The sequence below is a fragment of the Scyliorhinus torazame genome, chromosome 13 (genome assembly GCF_047496885.1).
Source record: "Scyliorhinus torazame isolate Kashiwa2021f chromosome 13, sScyTor2.1, whole genome shotgun sequence".
Classification (NCBI taxonomy): Eukaryota; Metazoa; Chordata; class Chondrichthyes; order Carcharhiniformes; family Scyliorhinidae; genus Scyliorhinus; species Scyliorhinus torazame.
In genome coordinates this window covers 168,022,929-168,048,996 of record NC_092719.1, presented here as the reverse complement: position 1 = coordinate 168,048,996, position 26,068 = coordinate 168,022,929, and the positions used below count along the sequence as shown (strand labels likewise).

Here is a 26,068-nt window from a genome sequence, read left to right as displayed (position 1 = left end):
TCTACACATTCTCTCCATGTCTGCGTGGGTTGCCTCCTGGTGCTCTGGTTCCTTCCCACAGCCCAAAGATGTGCAGGTTACGTGGATGGCAATGCTAAATTGCCCTTAGTGTCCAAAAAGGTTTGGTGGGGTTACTGGGTTACGGTGATAGGGTGGAGATATGGGCTTAAGTAGGGTGCTCGTCCCAAGAGCAGGTGCAGACTCGATGGGTCTATGATTCTATGATTGTACCCTCTGATAACCGTAGCCTCCTCAATCCTAAACATACATTAGGTACAAACGACAAAACACCTCAAACTAACCCCTCCCAACCATCCCCAATAACGTTCTAATCAAATTCATTCAATCAAGCCCAAGTCCATGCTCCTTGACAAATGCTTGTGTCGCCTCCAAACTATTGAAAAAAATTATCTTTCAATTGACAAAATTGAAATCACTCTCAACCTCACTGGGTACAACACTCCAAACCTGACTCCATTCCTGAATAGCGCTGACCTTGCCTTATTAAAATCTGCACACCACTTTGTCAACTCCGCTCCGACACCTTTATCTATCCGAAAGATGCTTCCTTCTTATCCAAGTCCCGATTCTCTTTGACCCATTGAAGAACCCGCTCCTTCTCCTGGGAGCGGAGGAATCCAATAATCACCGCCAGTGAGAGCTCATTCGCCCGAGGCTTCCGCCGGAGCGGTGGACCCGATCCAACTTTGAAGGGGACAATCGCCCATCTCTCCCCCCAAAGCTTGACAAACATCTGAGAAAAGTAGTCTGTCGGCTTCAAGACCTCCACCCCTTCCAGTAACCCCACGATTCTGAGGCTGTCTCCTCGTCTTGTTCTCCAAGTCATCCATCTTTTCCCACAGAGCCTTGTTACTCTCCTCCACCAGCAACATCTCAGCTTCCAACGGGGCGATTCGATCACCATGCCATGACAAGTCATCCTCCACACCCTTCAATGCCTCTCAATGCTCCTTCACCGCCTCCAAAGTTCTTTGAGCTTCTCCTGAATCGGGCTAAGTGCCTCCTCAATTGACTGCTTAAGGGTTTCCATCATCACCCTACTCCTCAAAATGCTATGCCAACTGTTTTTCAAACACCTGCACCATCACTCCTGTTAACGTTTACACCGCGATATGGGTGGCCACACTGCTGGTGGGATCGCTGCCTTCCCTCCTGCTGGGCTTCGCGAGCTTACTGGCTTCTTTGAAGAATTACCCCATGTAATCTTCTTACCATCTTCCTTCTTTATAGATTTTGACATGTTTTCGCTGACAAATTCCTTCTCCCATATGATGGGCTGATTTTGATGACCAAAATCCCCTGGGTTAAAAAGGCGCTGGGTTAAAAAGGCCAAAATCAATGACCAAGGCAGGAACCACTTTATATGTGACCTTCTCCTACCTGTCTTCACCGGAAATCAGGGATGAAATAATTATGAAATAATTTTTGAAAATGAAGAAGAAGGTGGATGAAGAACCATGCAGTGATTCTGCAACAAACGCATCTGTTAAAAAACAGGAACCTCATGGAACCAATAATGTGCTATCCTCTGATTTTGATAATGGTGTGAAATGTAGTTGCAGGCCACCATCATTTAAAGGAACAATGTCTCTTCAATTCAATACATCCACTATGGACACTCCTAGCCACAAGTTTCGCCTTGGTATGTCTGAACATGGGGAAGAAAAGTTGAAATCTGGAACAGGCAAATTGTATCAGCTCATATTACTAATTGGAGATAGGGGCTGTTTAGCACAGGGCTAAATCGTTGGCTTTGAAAGCAGACCAAGGTAGGCCAGCAGCACAGTTAAATTCCCGTACCAGCCTCCCCGAACAGGCGCCGGAATGTGGCGACTAGGGACTTTTCACAGTAACTTAATTTGAAGCCTACTTGTGACAATAAGCGATTTTCATTTAATTTCATAAGGGCTGTGATTACGAAGACTCCGATGAAGAGGTGAAAAGCTGTAAAACACAAAGAATGGTGCATATAAAGCTAACCAACTCTGTGAAGATTGAACCCTCAGCTTTACTTGTCGTTGAAAGTAACCATGTGAAGGAAAAGAGAGAATGTAAAGCTGGAGGGGTTGAAAAGTGTTAACTGATTAAAAATCAACCAAATATTTCCCTCAGCATTGACAATACTGCTTGAACTGTGGTTTCAGAAGATCCTCGAAATTTGTACAAACATTTATTGGACAATCAGAAAAGACTGGCTGCATTACACGAGACAGAGAGAGAGACAAATGCAGAAGAAACTTATTCCGGGGATCCTCTCCAATTCAGACAGTCAGAAAGAAGCATATTTTCTTTGATTTTGAAGAAGAGTGAAAACAAGGCACTGTTGAAGATATTAGAGGGAGTTTCAAAATCAATGAAGCAAACCTATCAGAAGAAGAACAGCGGAAAGATCTAATAAAGATACTGAAAAAATCTAGACAGATTTGTGGGGACATGCCAGGGCGCACTAGGTTAACTAATCATGATGTAGATGTAGGAAACTCTGAATCAATAAAGCCCCATCAGTCTCGGCTAAACCAACGGAGACTGGCTCAGTTGGAGACTGAAATACAGTGCATGTTGGATATGCTGTGGAACAAGCAAAAATGCTGTAGCCCATAAAACGGCAAGTAGAGTTTGAGAAGTTGAGGGTCATCTTAATAAGCGAACCGGTGCTGGCTGTGCCGGATGTTTCCGAACCAATTAAAATGGCCACAGATGCCAGTGACCTGGGGGTAGGGGCAGTGCTACTAAAAGACGACAATGCGGGAATAGTGAGACAAGTGGAATATTTTTTTTTAAAACTAAGTCTGTGCAAAGGAACGTATTCCACCATTGAAAAGGAAGCCTTAGTATTGCTATTAGCCCCTCAGCACTTTGAAGTATATGAGGCATGACAATAAACAAAGTTTAGTTTATACAGACCATAATCTGCTTGAGTGTTAAAGTAAGCCTACTTGTGACAATAATAAAGATTATTAGAAAAGTCCCGATGTTTCATTCCCTTTAGGGAGAGAAGTATGTAAGGGCCCATCCTGCTGATTCCCTTTTCCCCCTTTCTTTATTTTTACTGTTATAATTTTTAACCATGGATGCTTAATGGACATATATTGTTGAACAGGGGCGGAAAGGAACACAAAAGTTATAAAAGAGAACACTGTGCTTGCCTTCGGACAGCAAAACTCAGCCTTTTCAGAACCCAAGAGATAAGTGGGATTCGGTTCGATTGGTTGCCTGCTGGCCAATGAATTGCCCAAAAGCCCTATTCCGCCTGGTAACAGGCAATCATTTGATGCTGCCCGAATGGGATGATTTTATTTTCAGAGAACCAGGGAAGGACAGTTGAGTCTTGGATGCGCAGAGGAAAGGGTCTGCTCTTTCTCCAGAAAAGCTCCGTAGCTGCAGAGACCTGAATGAATCTACAGTGAAAACCATTGCAGACTGAAGACAGCAACCTCTTATGGTTCTTGTTATTAATAAAATTGTTTTTCCAAACCTGGTGACTGTAGTTATTTGGCAACAAAGTCTGTTTTTCTCAGAATTATTTATTAATTTCAACTGTGTTGTGACTCCGGGTCAAGCCGGGCTGGAATCGACTACGCACTAGCCCAGGGGGCCGTTACACATACTAACAATTTCCTATACCTAAACACTTGCTCTCTAACATGTAATCAATTCTTATCCCATTCCGTGCATCCTATTGGGTAGTGCTTGAATTGAGGAGGCTGGGGGTGGTGGGGTGGGAAGTGGTAACTGTGAAATGAATGTTGGGGGATGGTCAGGGAGAGAGGGTGAAGAGGGAAATTTGGGCATCTTTAGATGATACAACCAGTTTAAATCCTACAGTTCCATTATTTACTGGGGAAGTAAAAATATTCAGTTCTGACTGTGGGAACGGCTAATTGTAATGTATATTACAAGAACATACTGTCTCTGAGGGTCCAGCTCCCTTGGGGGGAAATTTGCAGGTGTTAAATCTCAAGGTCTGTTCTTCAATGTGGGACACTGTATTATGTGTTATGGCTCCAGTATGTCTGCTGATAACAGCAGTGAGGATTGATGGATAGCATCCACGCCTCGACAGGAGCCATTAAACAGCAGAGTAGGAAGGTGATTGATGGCTACACCCCAGATATCGGACCACCGATATTACTAATTGCAAGACAACGTGCCTTTGTAATGATTGGATAGTTTAATTAAGCTTGTGGACCTTTAATGCGATTGGTTAATCATTCTCATATACTATCTATGATGTAACCTCAATTGATAGTCGTGATTGAACATAGATAACTAGTAACAAATGATTGGTATATGCAAATTTCTTGTAACAAATTTCAAAGTATAACTATCTGTACCATTATTGAATCTGCGCTTTCTGGTGTCCCGATTTGGAATGCCAATAGCCCTTCTTATAGCTTGTAATAAAAGACTAGATGTTTAACCCCAACAGTCTTTGTCTGGTCTCTTATGAGCGTGAGGGTGAAGCACACTACAGTCGAACAGCTGTACAATTTTTCCTTTTATAGAGGGAAATTGAAGTTTGAACTTGGTCAAGGAGATTGGAGTGGGGGTGCTGGAGAGAGGGGGAATCTAGAAAATAGAGTAGGCCTGGGATGCAACAATTCCTGCAGAGTAGGAACAGTGTGAAGAAACGGGCAGCTGGTAAAAAAGGGTGAATGAAATCTGGGATCTTGTGCGTAAATAGTGAATAATTGCTTCTATTAATGGCTTCAGGGGATAGAGGCTGAAGCTTCTCATTCAAGGAAAAAATGGAAAAATAGGATTGATTTTAAACAGAAGACTATCAGACCAGTGCTGCACCACAGGTAACGATTGAGGCAGAGACATCATTTAAAAGAGAACGGGATAAGCATTTAAAAGCATTCAAACAAAAAGAAAAAATAATCTGGGCGTATAGGAGAGAATACTAGCACCAAATGTGATCCAGAAATGTTGGTGTTGAGTTAAGTTTGGAAGATGTGCTCTATGGAAAATGCTCAAACGCCAAGCCCACTATTCTTGTACAATAATAAAACAGAAAATTATGAAAATATTCAGCAGGTCAGGCAGAATCAGTCAAGAAAAGCAATGCTACTGTTTTACCAGGGTTCTGACCTATTCACCTTTTCAAATATTTAATTTAACATTTTTGGCATCTGCAGCAATTTTGCTTTTGGACCTGCTACATAACCATACTACTGCATGAAATGGCTGGATCCGATAGTTCCCGGAAGAGAGAAATCACAGCCATTCAGATCAAGAAGCGGGTGAGAGAAAAGCCAAAATGATAAATCTGAAGGTCGCAGATTAACACCATCCCGCTCAGACTATACAAGATCTTTCCTAAAATATTTGGAAGGATATGGTTATCCAAAGAAAGGTGTTCTGAAACCAAGCAACATCATACTAACAGCATATTGGGGAACACAACAGCAACAACCCAAATTAGAGGGACACACAAAGGAAAGGACATTAACTGTATGTTATACATTACTGAATCAGATAAGCCTGCTATCCTGGGATTGAACAGTTGTGAAGAGCTGCAGATTATCTCGGTAAACCATGAAGTGAAGGAGTCAACACTGAGGGTTAAAGACTGCACACGCATTTAAAGGCTGCCCCCATTCAGATGCGAAGACGACCTGGTGCAAATGTACCCAAAGTGTTTCCATGAGATGGTTGGATGCCTTGAAGATTGAGTAGCACATCACTATTGACCCACTGATGAAACCAGTGATTCATCTCCAAGTGCCAATAGAACTGAAAGCAAAGCTTGAAAGGGAGATCCAAGAGATGAAGAAAAGGTGATCACCAGAGTCAGAGCCTACAAGTTGGTGGAATTCCATCGTGGTGAGAGAGAAGCCAAATGGCCAGCTAAGAATTTGCGTGGATCCCTAAAGTCTTAAATCAAGCCATAAAGCGGGATTACTTCCCCCATTCCAAATTAGAAGAGACCACACTGACACTGGCAAGCTCAATACTAGAAGTGTCCACTGGAATGTGAAACTAGACGTGCAATGTTCGCTGTTGACAACATTCAACACACCCGTTCAATGGTGCAAATTCGTGCATCTACCTAGTTGAGCCAGAATGTGTTCCAACAGAAATTAGATGAGACATACAGGGGAGGCAAAGGAACAGTGGATGCAACAGACGATGTCCAGAAATATGTGGTGTAGATGAAAAAGATCATGAGTATTATCTACATGAAGCTATGGAGAGAACCAAGAAAGCTGAGATCAAATTAAACACAGGCAAGTTGCAATGAATGCTGGGTTTTAGATATATTGGATTATAAATATTTGTCAATTTAAGGGTTAAAAGCCTGGGTTAAAGTGTGTTTGACTGCAGTAGTCATGATTTTAAAATAATCTTATTTTGCAAGACCAGCAAGCTTTTTGGAGACACAGGTAAAATTGACCAGAGTGATACATTTTCAGCCTGGGCTAAATGCATTGTTGTTTGATTAGACTGGCTCCCTGGGAAGTTAGTGTTTTCAGCCCGGACAGTCAATTAGTTTTCGGCTTGGGGAGATGATGTCATTGCTGGGTGAAGCTAAGGTATTCAGACATTTTGAGAAAGCTTTTTGAGTTGAGTTCTGATCTGACTGATGCTTTAGACCACAAATAAGGTATTTTGCTCTCAGCACGATCGTTAAAAAAGAGTAATAGTATTTAAAACAGTGCACACTTGTCTGAGGACAAGGAAGAAGCTGAAACAAACCAGCTGAAACAGCTTTTTGAAGATATCGAGCCAGAGTCTGCAGGGGTTCTAACAAGAGCCAAATCTGTTCTGGAAAGCAAGTATTATTTTGAGCCATTGGGATGGATTTAGAGCTGTATGATTTTGTTTCCTTTCTTGTTGTTTAATTGAGAATAGAGATAGTAATGAAGGGTATGGTATTTAAAGAATTGAGCAGTATTGTTTGAGGGATAATTGTAAGCTATTTTCAGGTGTGTTGTTACAGAGTGTATTATTAATAAGGTTTTGTTTTAAAATACCAAATCCCTATTTCTTTGTGCAATCACTCCTGGAGCGAAGTATTCTTTCCATGCAGTCTTACAAAATAAAAGTATTGGGGTTTTGGTCCAGTATCCTAGCCACTTTTGGGGTCTGGACTGGGATCGTAATAAAATGCATTGTGAAAGTGACAAACTACTAGTTCATTGGAATGCTGTACATACCTACTAGTGTCAAGCAAAGCTTTGAAAGAATCATGCCTATGTCTGAGATGGAAACCCCAAGAGATATGCGAGAGTTGAGAGGTTTCCTTGGCTTGATCTCGTACATGAGCCCCTTCATACCTCATTATGCCAGAAAACGCAGCAAACCTGTGGGAGCTGATGAAAGAAGATGTAAAGTACCAGTGATCAGAGTCACACAATAGAAGTTTCAACAAACTCAAAAAGGTAATATGCCAGAAGAACGAGTCTGAACTACTGTAAAAGGACTGAGGGAAAGCCAATAGCATTCTCATTCAAAGCTCAAACCTCAGCTGAGACCAGAAATGCCAACAAAGGAAGACAGCTTTTGGCAGTCATGTATGGATGCAAGAGGTTCCATACATATTTCTTGTGGCTAAAGTTCAGAGTGGAGAGAGAGAGATTATCATCTACTAGAGCAGATCTAAAAGGAGACTATGTGTATAAGCACCAGCAAGGCCGCAGAGCTAGCTCTTGTGGCTTCAGAATTACAATTTCACTCCGAAATACAAACTAGGAAGAGAAATGGCTTAGACACCTCATCTCGGTTATAACCACAGACGAAACACGAGATAGAAGATCTAGGTATAATGGTTCATCACCTAGTGAATCTAACACCATTGAAACTGAGGCAAATTAGAGGCGAGACCAGCAAAGCTGAGAAGTTACAGATGTGCTCGAAGTGATCAAAGGATAGCCTGAAAAGATACAGCAAACAGCCAGAAATATGGCAGTATTGATGTACCAGAGATGACATTTCAATGGAAGATAGTGTTCTGCAAGCCAGATCTAGAATAATCATACCCAAAACAATGCAGGAACAACTAATCCAAAAGATACATGAAAGCCACATCAGAATGGACCAGTGTAAACTCAGAGCCTGATCAGCCATGTACTGGATAGGCATAAACAAAGACATAGAAAATATAGTGTCAACATGCAATATATGCTAGAATTACAGAAATACATCAGCCGAAATATGACAGGATAGCTACTGCAACAGCATAATGTGGGAGACAATTTAGTCACACAATGAAGAATGGTATCTTAGAGTCGTATGCAAATAGTCTAAGTTTTCTTTTCTACAGAAGATGAAAGACTTGAAAGTCACAATTATCATCTCAGCAGTACGAGTTCTGTTTGCTGAGCAAGGAATTCCTGAAAGATTAATGTGCGATCATGACACCGTACTCACATCCAGGGAAGGTAAAACATTTGCTGTACAGTATGGGTTCAACATCATCACCTCATCACCACACTATCCTTGAGGACACGGGTTTATATAAAGATATGCCCAGACGCTCACAGCGACCCTTGTGAAATGCCGTGAGACAATGAGGAACCCAAACCTTACCGTATTGTTACTCCAATCCACAAATCTCTCAGTTGATATGAAATCACCTGCAGAGTTGTTGAATGGAAGAAAATATATGACTACTCCGTCAAGCAAAATACAACCCCCAAGTGACCATGAGGGAGTGAGACAACAACTTAGCGCAGCACAGGAAAAAGGTCAGCGCTTCAACAAACATGCTATTGAAAGAGCAAAGCGCACACATACAGGATCCAATCATGAAAACCTGTAAGCCAGTAAAAGTTGTCACAGAAGTCGAGACATCGAGTGATGTGTTGGGCGTTCTGGATCACAAACAGGTCACCAACACTGGAAGTGGTGCAACTCTATTTTATTATAAGGTTAACTATATTAACATACTTGAACTGTGGGTAAATGCAATACCAGCTTTAACTGTTGACCCTTGCCTAGCCCTAACCAGGTGATGCACTCAGCACATGGTGAATATCTGTGTTGCAGGCTGTGAGCTCTGTGCTCCGAGCTGGCTGCTACTAGAATGAGCGGGAACTCTCCTGTCCCCTGTCTTTATGGTGCGTGTGCTGTCACTGGTGATTGGCTGCGGTGTTGTATATGCTGATTGGTCCCACTGCATGTCCATCAGTGTGTGTGTGTGTGTCTGCACCATGATATAGTGGTGTATATTATGACATCCCCCTTTTATATAAAGAATATGTGCCTGCGTGACAATAAATATAATGTAGTGAATAGTACCTGACTATGTGTGTGCATGTTATTTACATGACTATGTACATGAGGCTAATCTATTTACACGGGAAGGTGCCTGGTGCCGAGAAATAGGGTGTTACACCAACAGCGAAATGAACATTATATACAAACTACTGGAACGATGAAACAGGATAACAGAACAGATCAAAGAGTCCAACATCATAAAACTCATAAGTCAAGTCTCTGAGGTGGGCGACAAATTCTGGTTGACCGCCTCAAGGATGGGTCAGGAGCCACCGGCTGAGGAACAGGCTGGGCCACGGAAGAGTGAGGAGGATGCAGAGCATTCGGAATCTCCACATAGTCCAGGTTGGGGACAACAGGAGGGTGTGGCACCGGTGGAGGATCACGTAGCGAGCGTGGAACGAGACAAAGGGCACGCCGATTGCGGCGGCGAATGGAACCATCTGGCAGATGAACCAGGAACGAGCGGGGAGACACCTGCCGAAGAACCACAGCAGTTGCAGACCAGCCACCCTCCGGAAGATGGATGCGGACATGGTCATCCGGCGCCAGAGCAGGGAGATCAGTCGCCCGAGCGTCATGCGCCGCCTTGTGTTGTGCACGAGACTGTTGCATCCGCTGAAGGACCGGAACGTGGTCGAGGTCTGGGACGTGAATGGATGGCACCGTGGTCCTGAGGGTGCGACCCATGAGCAGCTGGGCTGGCGACAGGCCCGTGGAGAGTGGGGCCGAACGATAGGCCAGCAAGACAAGGGAGAAGTCGGATCCTGCATCGGCAGCCTTGCAGAGGAGCTGTTTGACGATGTGGACGCCCTTTTCCGCTTTGCCATTGGATTGGGGATGCAGGGGACTGGATGTCACATGCACAAAGTTGTACCTGCTGGCAAAGTTGGACCATTCCTGGCTCGCGAAGCAAGGGCCATTGTCCGACATCACAGTGAGTGGGATGCCGTGACGAGCAAAGGTCTCCTTGCAGGCACGGATAACAGCCGATGAGGTGATGTTGTGCAGGTGTACGACCTCCGGGTAGTTCGAAAAGTAGTCTACAATCAGAACATAGTCCCTGCCGAGCGCATGGAACTGGTCCAGGCCTACCTTAGACCAAGGGGACGTAACCAACTCATGGGGCTGTAGGGTCTCACGTGGTTGGTCCGGCTGGAACCGCTGACAGGTGGGGCAGTTGAGCACTGTGTTGGCGATGTCCTCATTGATGCCGGGCCAGTACACAGCCTCTCGGGCCCTCCGTCGGCACTTCTCCACGCCAAGATGGCCCTCGTATAGCTGTTCCAAAACGAGCTGGCGCATGCTGTGCAGGATCACGATGCGGTCCAGCTTCAGGAAAACACCATCGACTACTGCCAGATCGTCTCTGATATTGTGGAACTGCGGGCATTGGCCCTTGAGCCACCCATCCGTCATGTGTCGCATGACACGCTGTAGTAGGGGGTCAGCCACAGTCTCACGGCGAATGTAGATAAGGCGTTCATCCGTGGCCGGCAGATTGGAGGCCGTGAAGGCCACATGGGCGTCAACCTGGCAGACAAACCCCTCTGGGTCACACGGGGTGTTGACTGCCCTGGACAGAGCGTCAGCTATGATCAGGTCCTTGCCCGGAGTGTGTAGGAGCTGGAAATCGTACCGCCGGAGTTCAAGCAGAATGCGTTGGAGGCGAGGGGTCATGTCATTCAGGTCTTTTTGTATAATGTTGACCAGCAGGCGATGGTCGGTCTCGACAGTGAATTGGGGGAGGCCGTACATGTAATCATGAAATTTGTCGACCCCAGTCAACAGGCCCAGGCACTCCTTTTCGATGTGCGCGTAGCGCTGTTCTGTGGGGGTCATGGCACGTGACGCATATGCAACGGGGGCCCGTGATGAGGCCTCATCGCGTTACAGGAGCACCGCCCCAATGCCGGATTGGCTGGCATCCGTTGAAATTTTTGTTTCCTTCGTGGAATCAAAAAATGCCAATACCGGGGCCGTGGTAAACTTGGTCTTAAGCCCCTCCCATTCGCGCTCGTGGGCGGGAAGCCATTGGAAGTCTGTCGTCTTCCTGACCAGGTTCCGGAGAGCTGTGGTATGGGAGGCGAGGTTGGGGATGAATTTCCCCAGGAAGTTGACCATGCCCAAAAATCGGAGGACCGCCTTCTTATCAGCTGGCTTCTGCATGGCCGTGATGGCTGCCACCTTGTCCGCACCCAGCTGCACACTCAACCGGGAGATGTGGTCCCCTCGGAACTTGAGTTCCAACTGGCCAAAGGAACATTTGGCTCTGTTGAGTCGAAGGCCTTGGTCCCGTATTCGTTTGAAAACGCGCTGGAGGCGACTGATATGCTCCTGCGGGGTGGTGGCCCAAATGATGATGTCGTCAACATAGACGCGCACACCCTCAATGCCCTCCATTATTTGCTCCATGATCCGATGGAATACTTCTGATGCCGATATTATCCCAAATGGCATCCTGTTGTAGCAGTATCTGCCAAACGGGGTAGTAAAGGTACACAGCTTTCTGCTGGACCTGTCTAGTTGAATTTGCCAGAATCCTTTCGAGGCGTCAAGTTTGGTGAAGATGTTGGCCCGGACCTTCTCGCACGTGATTTCCTCACGCTTGGGGATAGGGTAATGCTCCCTCATTATGTTGCGATTCAGATCCTTTGGGTCAATGCAGATCCGGAGCTCGCCGGAGGGCTTCTTTACGCACACCATGGAACTGACCCAGGCGGTTGGTTCCGGCACTCTGGAGAGCACTCCTTGGTCCTGGAGGTCCTGCAGCTGCTGCTTGAGGCGGTCCTTGAGGGGTGCTGGGACTCTGCGAGGTGCATGAACCACAGGCATGGCGTCTTGTTTGAGCAGGATTTTGTAAGTGTATGGAAGCGTGCCCATGCCTTCAAAAACGTTGCGGTGTTGGTCAATGATGGCATTGAGTTGCGCCCTGAAGTCCGCATCCTGGAAGGCAGACGTGTCCTCTGGAGAGAGTGTACTCGTTGAACGAGGTTTAGGAGTTTGCACGCCTGTGCGCCTAGCAGAGAATCCTTCGAGGGGCCCACGATCTCGAAGGAAAGGATGGCTTTTCGCGAGTTGTGCGTCACTTTGAGTTGACATGAACCGGTAGCAGGAATGATGTTGCCATTGTAGTCCACTAGTTGGCAGGTCGACAGAAGAATGGTTGGTTTAACCCCAAGGGTCTGAAAGGCTGACCACGCTAGGAGATTAGCGGAAGCACCAGTGTCCAGGCGGAATCGTATCTGGGATCGGTTGACCGTCAGGGTGGCACACCACTCGTCGTCTGGGTCAATGCTGTGCACCGACAGCGGCTGGTGGTTTTGATTCGGGGACAGCCTGTTCTTTGTTATAACAGCGACTCGAAAAGGCTCCCTCGGGGGGACTTCCGGGTGCGGCGATGACCAGCTAAGTCGCGCGTTTCGGCAGCTCCCGGTGGAACGGACTTTTGGGCTCTTGATAGGAGCCCCAACGGCAATTTTAACGGCTAAAAACACCGTGCGGTAAACCAGAAGGGAATTCCCCCTGGACACGGATGGAAAAAGGAGAGGAAAGTGGCCGGATTGCAGCGGATCCTTTGGAACAGCGGCAAGGAAGGCAAGCAAAAACCAAGATGGCGTCGGAAGGTGGCAGTTTCATATGGGGCCCTGAACAACAAGAGTTCTTGAAATGCTGCGTGGAGGAGATAAAAAAGGAAATGAAGAAAGAGCTGTTGGCCCCGATACTACAGGCGATCGAAGGGCTAAAGGAGGAACAAAAGACCCAGGAGCAGGAGCTTCGGGTCGTGAAGGCGAAGGCAGCCGAGAATGAGGACGATATACAGGGCCTGGTGGTGAAGACGGAGATACAGGAGGCACATCAGAAACGATGTGTGGAGAGGTTGGAGGCACTGGAAAACAACGCAAGGAGGAACAACCTGAGGATTCTTGGTCTTCCTGAAGGTGTGGAGGGGGCGGACGTCGGGGCATATGTGAGCACGATGCTGCACTCGTTAATGGGAGCGGAGGCCCCGACGGGTCCGTTGGAGGTGGAGGGAGCGTACCGAGTTATGGTGCGAGGATCGAGAGCAGGAGAAACTCCCAGAGCCATAGTGGTGAGATTCCTCTGTTTTAAGGATAGAGAACATAGAACATAGAACATAGAACAATACAGCGCAGTACAGGCCCTTCGGCCCACGATGTTGCACCGAAACAAAAGCCATCTAACCTACACTATGCCATTATCATCCATATGTTTATCCAATAAACTTTTAAATGCCCTCAATGTTGGCGAGTTCACTACTGTAGCAGGTAGGGCATTCCACGGCCTCACTACTCTGCGTAAAGAACCTACCTCTGACCTCTGTCCTATATCTATTACCCCTCAGTTTAAAGTTATGTCCCCTCGTGCCAGCCATATCCATCCGCGGGAGAAGGCTCTCACTGTCCACCCTATCCAACCCCCTGATCATTTTGTATGCCTCTATTAAGTCTCCTCTTAACCTTCTTCTGTCCAACGAAAACAACCTCAAGTCCATCAGCCTTTCCTCATAAGATTTTCCCTCCATACCAGGCAACATCCTGGTAAATCTCCTCTGCACCCGCTCCAAAGCCTCCACGTCCTTCCTATAATGCGGTGACCAGAACTGTACGCAATACTCCAAATGCGGCCGTACCAGAGTTCTGTAAAGCTGCAACATGACCTCCCGACTCCGGAACTCAATCCCTCTACCAATAAAGGCCAACACTCCATAGGCCTTCTTCACAACCCTATCAATGGTCCTTAGATGGGCGAAGAGAACTCGGTGCAGTAAATGGGAGAACGCGGTGATCCGCGTTTATCAAGACTGGAGTGCGGAGGTGGCGAGAAGGAGGGCGAGCTTTAATCGGGCCAAGGCGGTGCTTCATAAAAGGAAGATAAAATTTGGAATGCTGCAACCGGCAAGACTGTGGGTCACATATCAAGGGAGGCACCACTACTTTGAGACGGCGGATGAAGCGTGGACTTTTATTGTAGAAGAAAAACTGGAATGAGTGGACTATTAAAAAGAACGTTTGGACAAAGTGGTGGGGCGAATGTGGGGGGCGAAGAGGGGTTTTATGTTCTAATCCTGCGGTATGGTAACTTTTCTCTCTCCCACAGGTGGTGATGGGGGGAGGTGGGGAGGGAGAGGAGATGGGGCGTTGGCCATGGGGGGTGGGGCCAAGGGAGAAGCGCGGGCTTGGTTCCCGCGCTATGATAATTATGGCGGGAATAGAGAAGCAGGAAGGAGGGGGCGTCGCACGGTGCGAGCCGTGGTCACGGGGGGAAGCCGAGGTCAGCCAGAGTTTGCTGACTTCTGGGAGCAACATGGGGGGAGTAATTACGCTAGCGGGGGGTCTAGCGGGGGGGGTGGGAGGGGGGAATTACTGGGTTGCTGCTGCTGGGGAAAGGGGGGAGTGGGTACGGGAGAGGATGGGCGGGGGGGCACCGCCTGGGGGAGATACAGCTGCGTGGGAACTGGGTGAGAAGCTGGAAAAAGATGATGGCTAATCGGCAAGGGGGGGGGGGGGTGGGAAGCCCCCCAACTCGGCTGATCACGTGGAACGGGCCGATAAAGAGGGCACGGGTACTCGCACACCTTAAGAAACTTAAAGCAGATGTGGTTATGTTACAGGAAACGCACCTGAAACTGATAGACCAGGTTAGGCTACGCAAAGGATGGGTGGGGCAGGTGTTCCATTCGGGGCTGGATGCGAAAAACAGGGGGGGGCTATATTAGTGGGGAAGCGGGTAATGTTCGAGGCAAAGACTATAGTGGCGGATAACGGGGGCAGATACGTGATGGTGAGTGGCAAACTACAGGGAGAGATGGTGGTTTTGGTAAACGTGTATGCCCTGAACTGGGATGATGCCAATTTTATGAGGCGAATGCCAGGACGCATTCCGGACCTAGAGACGGGAAAGCTGATAATGGGGGGAGACTTTAACACGGTGTTGGAACCAGGGCTGGATAGGTCGAAGTCCAGGACTGGTAGGAGGCCGGCAGCAGCCAAGGTGCTTAAAGATTTTATGGAGCAGATGGGAGGTGTGGACCCGTGGAGATTCAGTAGACCTAGGAGTAAGGAGTTCTCGTTTTTCTCCTATGTCCATAAAGTCTATTCGCGCATAGACTTTTTTGTGCTGGGTAGGGCATTGATCCCGAAGGTGAGGGGAACGGAATATACGGCTATAGCCATTTCGGATCATGCCCCACATTGGGTGGACTTGGAGATAGGGGAGGAAACAGGAGGGCGCCCACCCTGGAGAATGGACATGGGACTAATGGCGGATGAGGGGGTGTGTCTAAGGGTGAGGGGATGTATTGAAAAGTACTTGGAACTCAATGACAATGGGGAGGTCCAGGTGGGAGTGGTCTGGGAGGCGTTGAAGGCGGTGGTTATGGGGGAGCTGATATCAATAAGGGCACATAAAGGGAAGCAGGAGAGTAAGGAATGGGAGCGGTTGCTGCAAGAACTTTTGAGGGTGGACAGACAATATGCGGAAGCACCGGAGGAGGGATTGTACAGGGAAAGGCAAAGGCTGCATGTGGAATTTGACTTGCTGACTACAGGCACTGCAGAGGCACAATGGAGGAAGGCGCAGGGTGTACAGTATGAATATGGGGAGAAGGCGAGCAGATTGCTGGCACACCAATTGAGGAAAAGGGGAGCAGCGAGGGAAATAGGGGGAGTGAGGGACGAGGATGGAGAGATGGAGCGGGGAGCGGAGAGAGTGAATGAAGTGTTCAGGACATTTTATAAAAAACTATATGAAGCTCTACCCCCGGATGGGAGGGAGAGAATGATGGACTTTTTGGATCGGCTGGAAATTCCCAAGGTGAAAGAGCAGGAAAGGATGGGACTGGGAGCACAGATCGAGGTAGAAGAAGTGGTGAAAGGAATTAGGAACATGCAGACGGGAAAGGCCCCGGGACCGGACGGATTCCCAGTTGAATTCTACAGAAAATATTTGGACTTGCTCGCCCCGGTACTGACGAGGACCTTTAACGAGGCAAAGGAAAGGGGACAACTGCCCCCGACTATGTCTGAAGCAACGATATCGCTTCTCTTAAAGAAGGAAAAGGACCCGCTACAATGCGGGTCCTACAGACCAATTTCCCTCCTAAATGTGGATGCCAAGGTCCTGGCCAAGGTAATGGCAATGAGAATAGAGGAATGTGTCCCGGGGGTGGTTCACGAGGACCAAACTGGGTTTGTGAAGGGGAGACAGCTGAACACGAATATACGGAGGCTGTTAGGGGTAATGATGATGGCCCCACCAGAGGGTGAAACGGAGATAGTAGTGGCGATGGACGCCGAGAAAGCATTTGATCGAGTGGAATGGGATTATTTGTGGGAGGTGTTGAGGAGATTTGGTTTTGGAGAGGGGTATGTTCGATGGGTGCAGCTATTGTATAGGGCCCCAGTGGCGAGTGTGGTCACGAATGGACGGGGATCGGCATATTTTCGGCTCCATAGAGGGACAAGGCAGGGATGTCCTCTGTCCCCATTACTGTTTGCACTGGCGATTGAGCCACTGGCGATAGCGCTGAGGGGTTCCAAGAGATGGAGGGGAGTACTTAGGGGAGGAGAGGAACACCGGGTATCTTTGTATGCGGATGATTTGCTACTATATGTGGCGGATCCGGCGGAGGGGATGCCAGAAATAATGCGGATACTTGGGGAGTTTGGGGATTTTTCAGGGTATAAATTGAACATGGGGAAGAGTGAGCTGTTTGTGGTGCATCCAGGGGAGCAGAGTAGAGAAATAGAGGACCTACCGTTGAGGAAGGTAACAAGAGACTTTTGTTACCTGGGGATCCAGATAGCTAAGAACTGGGGCACATTGCACAGGCTAAATTTAACACGGTTGGTGGAACAGATGGAGGAAGATTTCAAGAGATGGGATATGGTAGCCCTGTCAATGGCAGGGAGGGTGCAGGCGGTTAAGATGGTGGTCCTCCCGAGATTCCTCTTTGTGTTTCAGTGCCTCCCGGTGGTGGTCACGAAGGCTTTTTTTAAAAGGATAGAAAAGAGCATCATGGGTTTTGTTTGGGCCGGGAAGACTCCGAGAGTGAGGAAGGGATTCTTACAGCGTAGTAGGGATAGGGGGGGGCTGGCACTACCGAGCCTAAGTGAGTACTATTGGGCCGCTAATATTTCAATGGTGAGTAAGTGGATGGGAGAGGAGGAGGGAGCGGCGTGGAAGAGATTAGAGAGGGCGTCTTGTAGGGGGACTAGCCTGCAGGCTATGGTGACAGCCCCATTGCCGTTCTCACCGAGGAACTACACCACAAGCCCGGTGGTGGTAGCTACACTGAAGATTTGGGGACAGTGGAGACGACATAGGGGAAAGACTGGAGCATTGGGGGGGTCCCCGATAAGAAACAACCATAGGTTTGCCCCGGGGGGAATGGATGGGGGGTATGGAATGTGGCAAAGAGCGGGAATAACGCAACTGAAAGATCTATTTGTGGAGGGGAAGTTCGCAAGTCTGGGAGCGCTGACCGAGAAATATGGGTTGCCCCAAGGGAATGCATTCAGGTATATGCAATTGAGGGCTTTTGCGAGGCAACAGGTGAGGGAATTTCCGCAGCTCCCGACACAAGAGGTGCAGGACAGAGTGATCTCAAAGAAATGGGTGGGGGGTGGTAAGGTGTCAGATATATATAGGGAAATGAGGGACGAAGGGGAGACTATGGTGGATGAACTAAAAGGGAAATGGGAAGAAGAGCTAGGGGAGGAGATCGAGGAGGGGCTGTGGGCAGATGCCCTAAGCAGGGTAAACTCGTCGTCCTCGTGTGCCAGGCTAAGCCTGATTCAGTTTAAGGTAATACACAGGGCGCATATGACTGGAACACGGCTCAGTAAATTTTTTGGGGTGGAGGATAGGTGTGCGAGGTGCTCGAGAAGCCCAGCGAATCATACCCATATGTTTTGGTCATGCCCGGCACTACAGGGGTTTTGGATGGGGGTGACAAAGGCGCTTTCAAAAGTAGTAGGAGTCCGGGTCGAACCAAGCTGGGGGTTGGCTATATTTGGGGTTGCACAAGAGCCGGGAGTGCAGGAGGCGAGAGAGGCCGATGTTTTGGCCTTTGCGTCCCTAGTAGCCCGGCGCAGGATATTGTTAATGTGGAAAGAAGCCAAGCCCCCGGGGGTGGAGACCTGGATAAATGACATGGCGGGGTTCATAAAGCTAGAGCGGATTAAGTTCGTCCTGAGGGGGTCGGCTCAAGGGTTCACCAGGCGGTGGCAACCGTTCGTCGAATATCTTGCGGATAGATAGATGGGGGAAAAAAGAAGGCAGCAGCAGCAGCCCAGGATTTGGGGGGGGGGGGGGGGATGGGGGGGGGGGGGGGTGTAGCTTGTGACAAGGCAGTTGCCAATTAGGGCTAGTTTTTATTTTTGTTATTTAATATTTATTTATTTTTTGTTTTTTGTTTATATAAAATAGGTCATTGTTATCTGTATTGTTATAATGTTGTGTAAAGGATGCACAATGTACTGTGTTGGTTGACCAAAAATTCTCAATAAAATATTTATTAAAAAAAAAAAGAAAAGGCTCCCTCGGGTCCTCGGTGTCACTGGTCTGCGGGAAGTCGGAATCGGATTCGGTTTCGGGGTAGGTAACTGCTTGATGCAGGGTTCTTCGGAGGTTTATTCATGTCTTGGTTCAATTTGAGGCATTGTGCTGTCATTCCAGGTGAAGGAAAGTTGTTTTACAGCTTTAAAATATTTTTTCTTTGATTTGGGATGTTTCCCCTTTAAATGGGCGTGGTCCGGGGTCTCTGACGTAGCACGTTGCAGGCGTTTGCACATGCGCAGATCGCGATTCCTTTACTGGTGGCCGTTTTCGTGATTGCACATGCGCGGCATCGCGCAACTGCGCAAGTGCAGTCCCTTTAGAAAGATGGCCGCCAAACAAAATCGTTCTCTGCTCCGGGATTTCGGCCTCGAGGTGAGTACTGGCGCTTCTCTTACCTTTCCTTGCTGGTTGGAGTGTGTTTTCCTCACAGTATTTGCCGAATTTGTCCCGGACTGCCTGGAAGTCGCTCCTGTTTTGCCCCTTGGAGAACTTGAATTTTTAAAAGATTTCTTCTGCTCTGGCACCTTCGATGGTGAGGAGAAGCTCTGTTTTTTCAGGATCAGCCAGGCCCTCTAGTTTGGCTGCTAGCAGGAAGATTTCACACTTTTGCCAGAATGCCCGCCAGTTTTCGCGGAGATCGCCGTGGCACTGGAGCTGCTGCGGAACCCGGATCTTGAACATCTTGCCTGGGTATCGTTGCTGGTTGTCACTGTACGCTGAGGTGCGGCGGTGCGGAGCGGCGGCGGGTTGGTGTTCTCCATACTTCAGGATGCCGGAATGCTGATTAGTTGCAGGTGGGTCTCAGAAGTGCTAGTATGCAACCACTCCTTGTACCATGATGTCTTGGGTGTTCTGGATCACAAACAGGTCACCAACACTGGAAGTGGTGCAAGTCTATTTTATTATAAGGTTAACTATATTAACAAACTTGAACTGTGGGTAAATGCAATACCAGCTTTAACTGTTGACCCTTGCCCCGTCCTAACCAGGTGATGCACTCAGCACATGGTGAATTTCTGTGTTGCAGGCTGTGAGCTCTGTGCTCTGAGCTGGCAACTACTAGAATGAGCGGGAACTCTCCTGTCCCCTGTCTTTATAGTGCGTGTGCTCTCACTGGTGATTGACTGCGGTGTTGTGTATGTTGATTGGTCCCACTGCATGCCCATCAGAGTGTGTGTGTGTGTCTGCACCATGATATACTGGTGTATATTATGACATCAAGGTCAGAATTAGGCCATTGATTCTGCTCCGCCATTCAATCATGGCTGATATGTTTCTCATCCCCATTCTCCCGCCTTCTCCCCATAACCCCTGATCCCCCAATTAATTAAGATTTGACTTACACTAGAACTGGAAAAACAGAAAAGGCCTCAACAATAGTAGAAACAAATAGCCTGGGAGACAGTATTATCACCAGCAAATGAGGCCACCTTCACAACAGCAATCACAACTCCTGCAACACCAGGGACAACATGAATAACATGATCCATGCAGTGTGCCAACTCACAGCAAAATGGCAAATCTACAGGATGGAAACACATCATACCACCTTAGCAATAACATGAATAATATTTGTTGAAAAAAATACAATACATATATTGTTGTACGATCTGTGTATATCTGTAAAAGGTTAGGAACTAATTGTTATGTGAGTGATCTAAGGAACCACATTCGTGATTGCATTGAATAACCATGTGATGTGTAACAAAATCAGTTCAAACCGGTCCTTCTTTTGTACAAGGCAGCATGGTAAGTTTTCAACATAAAAAGCTCTAATTTTTTCAAACTTAAATGTGATTATTAACAATATCAGGGATCCAAAAGGCAACAAGAACAAATGGCAGTGTGCATCTCTCGATATGGTTCAGGTTTGTCTGTGCCAGACAGTTTTAACATGTGAAATGCAAATAAATTGGCTCTGATTGATGCTTCCAATTCAGAGTTGACACTTTCAAACAGAATTGGAGTCCAAAGATATCAGGGTTTGATAGGGGTTAGAAGTGGCAACAAAGGAGAACCTGGACAAACCTTGTCCAGTGCAGGGAGATTCAGGTTGTAGTTTCAGCGCACATATCAAGTTATAAAGATGAGATTGACACATAGAATATCAGGGTATTACACCTATTATTACAGTTGAATAGAATACCAATGTTATTGTGGGTGGGGTGAACTAGAGGGTAACTGGGCATGGTCTGCATTAACTAAATGCCTTGGAGAAACATGGGCCTACTGCTCTTCCTTTCTTTCAGCCCCTCGAATCTTATCTATCATTTAATTAAATTATGGCCAATCTGTAACTTAACTCCATTTATCCACCTCAAGAAAATAGTCCTCGATATTTACCCTATCAAATCATTTTAATGTTTCAATCAGCTCAAACTTCATGTGTTACAAATCAAGGCAAATAAAAGTTATTTTGAAAAAAGCCTATCCTGAAGTAGCCATGATGTGGAGATGCCAGCGTTGGACTGGGGTGAGCACAATGAGACGTCTTACAACACCAGGTTAAAGTCCAACAGGTTTGTTTTGATATCACTAGCTTTCGGAGTGCTGTTCCTTCCTCAGGTGAATGAAGAGGTATGTTCCAGAAACATATATATATAGACAAACTCAAAGATGCCAGACAATGCTTGGAATGTGAGCATTAGCAGGTGATTAAATCTTTACAGATTCAGAGATGGGGTAACCCCAGGTTAAAGAGTTGTGAATTGTGTCAAGCCAGGACAGTTGGCAGGATTTTGCAGGCCAGATGGTGGGGGATGAATGTAATGCAACATGAATCCCAGGTCCCGGTTGAGGCCGCACTCATGTGTGCGGAACTTGGCTATAAGTTTCTGCTCGGCGATTCTGCGTTGTTGCCCGTCATGTAGGGCGCCTTGGAGAAGGCTTACCCGGAGATCAGAGGCTGAATGCCCTTGACTGCTGAAGTGTTCCCCGACTGGAAGGGAACATTCCTGCCTGGTGATTGTCGTGCGATGTCCGTTCATTCATTGTCGCAGCGTCTGCATGGTCTCGCCAATGTACCACGCTTCGGGGCATCCTTTCCTGCAGCGTATCAGGTAGGCAACGTTGGCTGAGTCGCACGAGTATGTACCGCGTACCTGGTGGGTGATGTTCTCACGTGTAATGGTGGTATCCATTTCGATGATCTGGCACGTCATGCAGAGATTGCCATGGCAGGGTTGTGTGGTGTCGTGGTCACTGTTCTGAAGGCTGGGTAGTTTGCTGCAAACAATGGTTTGTTTGAGGCTGCGCGGTTGTTTGAAGGCAAGTAGTGGGGGTGTGGGGATGACCTTGGCAAGATGTTCATCTTCATCGATGACGTGTTGAAGGCTGTAAAGAAGATGTCGTAGTTTCTCTGCACCGGGAAAGTACTGGACGACGAAGGGTATTCTGTCAGTTGTGTCCCATGTTTGTCTTCTGAGGAGGTCGGTGCGGTTTTTTGCTGTGGTGCGTTGGAACTGTCGATCGATGAGTCGAGCGCCATATCCCGTTCATACAAGGGCATCTTTCAACGTCTGTAGATGTCCGTTATGCTCAGGGGTGACCACATCTCTGGATCTGTAAAGATTTAATCACCTGCTAATGCTCGCATTCCAAGCATCGTCTGGCATCTTTGACTTTGTCTATATATATGTTTCTGGAACATACCTCTCCATTCACCTGAGGAAGGAGCAGCGCTCCGAAAGCTAGTGATATAAAAAAAAACCTGTTGAACTTTAACTGGTGTTGTAAGACTTCTCACTGTGCTCACCCCAGTCCAACGCCGGCATCTCCACATCATGGCTACCATCGACATCGCAAACTGCCGGCTCAAAGTGGAGAGGATCTCCAGGAAGATCGCGCATATAGACACTGACATTAGGTTTCTACAAAGATGCAAGAAAGCAGACAAGATCCCGAAAGGGCTACAGATCACAAACCCACTCAAGTCGACCTACAACACCGACTACGCTGAGAGACTCTGTCGTCGCACAACTCTCACACTCCTCTCCCACCTCGGAAGCCAGCTCTCCAGCAGACGACGCAACCTGGAAACCAAGATAGAGGCCATATTCTCAACTTGCACTCAGGATGCATCAGACCAGCTGCGGAACACCGCCAAACAGATGAGACAACAATACTATGCCACCTATATGCACACCAAGAACAGGAAGCTTGAGAAACTCGGCATCACCACCAGCAGCAACCAAGCCACCCCCGGTACCACAGTAGAAAACAATACAGGGAAATCTATTGTCAACTTGTCGGACGACACTCTTCAAGCAGACAAAATCAAAGTCCTCAGCAGAGGGCTCAATTTCTGTAGCACCACCAAAATGGACCCCACCAGTCTCGCGGCAGACACGGAGGAATTCATCAGGCGAATGAGGCTCCGGGAATTCTTCCACAGATCCCAAGAGACCGTCAGCGAACCCAAGGAGACTACCAATGAACCGGAACAGCAGACAGAGATCTGCGGTGCGGCAACCGAAGCAGAAAGAGTCAAATTGGACCCCTCCGGAAGGCCGCTGCCCTAGACTCGACATGTATGCTCAAGCCGTCAGGAGTCGCGTCAATGCCAGATTCATCAGTCGCATTCACAAGACAGCCCCGAACGTCACCCAAGCACAATGCAACACCATCCATGCTCTCAAGACCAACCGCAGCATCGTCATCAAACCAGCAGACAAAGGAGGGGCCACTGTCATACTGAACAGAACGGACTACTGCAAAGAAGTATACCGACAACTCAACAACCAAGAACACTACAGACAGTTACCCGCAGATCCGACCAAGGAACACATCAGCAACTTAACAGACTGATCAAGACCTTGGATCCAGATCTTGGAACCCTACGTGCTCTCATCCCACGTACTCCCTGCATTGGAGATCTCTACTGCCTCCCGAAAATACACAAGGCCAACACACCAGGCCATCCTATCGTTTCAGGCAATGGGACCCTGTCTGAGAACATCTCTGCCTACATCGAGGGCATCTTGAAATCCATCGTACAAGGTACGCCCAGCTTCTGTCGTGACACGACGGACTTCCTACAGAAACTCAGCACCCATGGACCAGTTGAACCAGGAACATTCCTTGTCACAATGGATGTCTCGGCATTCTACACCAGCATCCCCCATGACGACGGCATTGCTGCAACAGCCTCAGTACTCAACACCGACAACTGCCAATCTCCAGACGCAATTCTGCAACTCATCCGCTTCATTCTGGATCACAACGTCTTCACCTTCGACAACAAGTTCTTCATCCAGACGCACGGAACAGCCATGGGGACCAAATTCGTATCCCAATACGCCAACATCTTCATGCACAAGTTTGAACAAGACCTGCTCACCGCACAGGACCTTCTACCGATGTTATATACCAGATACATCGATGACATTTTTTTCCTTTGGACCCACGGCGAAGAATCACTGAAACGACTACACGATGACATCAATAAGTTCCATCCAACCATCAGACTCACCATGGACTACTCTCCAAAATCAGTTGCATTCTTGGACACACTCGTCTCCATCAAGGACGGTCACCTCAGCACTTTGCTTTACCGCAAGCCCACGGATAACCTCATGATGCTCCACTTCTCCAGCTTCCACTCTAAACACATTAAAGAAACCATCCCCTATGGACAAGCTCTCCGTATACACAGGATCTGCTCAGACGAGGAGGAGCGTAACGGACATCTACAGACGTTGAAAGATGCCCTCGTACGAACGGGATATGGCGCTCGACTCATCGATCAACAATTCCAACGCGCCACAGCAAAAAAACCGCACCGACCTCCTCAGAAGACAACCGACAGAATACCCTTCGTCGTCCAGTACTTTCCCGGAGTGGAGAAACTACAACATCTTCTTCACAGCCTTCAACACGTCATCGATGAAGATGAACATCTTGCCAAGGTCATCCCCACACCCCACTACTTGCCTTCAAACAACCGCGCAACCTCAAACAAACCATTGTTTGCAGCAAACTACCCAGCCTTCAGAACAGTGACCACGACACCACACAACCCTGCCACGGCAATCTCTGCAAGACGTGCCAGATCATCGACATGGATACCACCATTACACGTGAGAACACTAGGTACGCGGTACATACTCGTGCGACTCGGCCAGCGTACCTCATACGCTGCAGGAAAGGATGCCCCGAAGCGTGGCATATTGGCGAGACCATGCAGACGCTGCGACAACGAATGAACGGACATCGCGCGACAATCACCAGGCAAGAATGTTCCCTTCCAGTCGGGGACCACTTCAGTAGTCAAGGGCATTCAGCCTCTGATCTCCGGGTAAGCGTTCTCCAAGGCGGCCTTCATGACGCGCGACAACGCAGAATCGCCGAGCAGAAACGTATAGCCAAGTTCCGCACACGAGTGCGGCCTCAACCGGGACCTGGGATTCATGTCGCATTACGTTCATCCCCCACCATCTGGCCTGCGAAATCCTACCACTGTCCTGGCTTGACACAATTCACACCTCTTTAACCTGGGGTTACCCCATCTCTGAATCTGTAAAGATTTAATCACCTGCTAATGCTCACATTCCAAGCATTGTTTGGCATCTTTGACTTTGTCTATATATATGTTTCTGGAACATACCTCTGCGTTCACCTGAGGAAGGAGCAGCACTCCGAAAGCTAGTGATATCAAAACAAACCTGTTGGACTTTAACCTGGTGTTGAAAGATTTCTCACTATCCTGAAGTAAGTCTTTGAGCTGCATTCGGTGAATTCATTCTCTGCAAAATAATGTCCTCCATTCACTAATCCCAGGGTACTATACCATCTCCAGATTTTTGTGGTTGTTCACAGGTGCCTTGTGCCAGGTTGGTGTCTGTTTTGTTGATGGAGGACACAGTTCAGATCTCCATTTACAATCACTATTTCACATGTACCAGCATGAGAAATGTTACTCTGTGGAATCTTTGGTAGTCCACATTTCGACGCAGACAGTTGTACAATTCAACTATTGTACTGTTGTAAGACTTCAAACTATTCATCAGGAGGGAAGGAGCATAACAGCTGAGCAGAGAATGAAAATAAACTGGTTTGGAGGACTAGTGCAGCCGAGGGTAAACAGCTGAAGGGAATAAGTGACGCGGTGAGGCAAGACCACAGATGGATTTAAATATGAAGGTGAGGATCCTAAAACCAAATTGCTGCACACAAGCAGCCAATAGAGCTTTGCTATTATAGTGCAGGTGAGGATGTGAGCTGCTTTTAGTGGAAGATG

General features: G+C 47.7%; 1 protein-coding gene across 2 annotated transcripts in view; it reads right to left on the bottom strand.

Moving 5' to 3' along the window:
- The window catches only part of cfap20dc (CFAP20 domain containing), a 692,307-nt gene that overhangs the window by 516,724 nt on the left and 149,515 nt on the right, over nt 1-26,068 (bottom strand). The gene's annotated exons all lie outside the window — the stretch shown is intronic.